We start from the raw sequence: 348 nt of genomic DNA on the forward strand, positions 1-348 counted from the left end.
TGCAAACAAACAAACACAACCGCAAGCACGTACGTATGAACACGTATTCTCAATCTCCGCCAGCGGTTTCGTTTTTACTCCGTGATGACGCCATGATATACACATAAAGAACACGAAGCAGAACACGAACGCTTGGCATTCATTCCTTTCCTAGAAATTGATGAGCACAGATTTTCCCGTTCGAGTCCTCAGTATTTAACCATATATCTGAATTATATTTGTGTATGGTTGTACATAATATTAGTAAACTGAAAAATTAACATGTTTTGTGTAATAATCTGCTTACACATATAATTTTTATCTGCACACGTTAAAGAATAGATATATTATTTTCATTCGCTTCACACC

Source organism: Penaeus monodon, chromosome 24 (assembly GCF_015228065.2).
Source record: "Penaeus monodon isolate SGIC_2016 chromosome 24, NSTDA_Pmon_1, whole genome shotgun sequence".
Lineage (NCBI taxonomy): Eukaryota > Metazoa > Arthropoda > Malacostraca > Decapoda > Penaeidae > Penaeus > Penaeus monodon.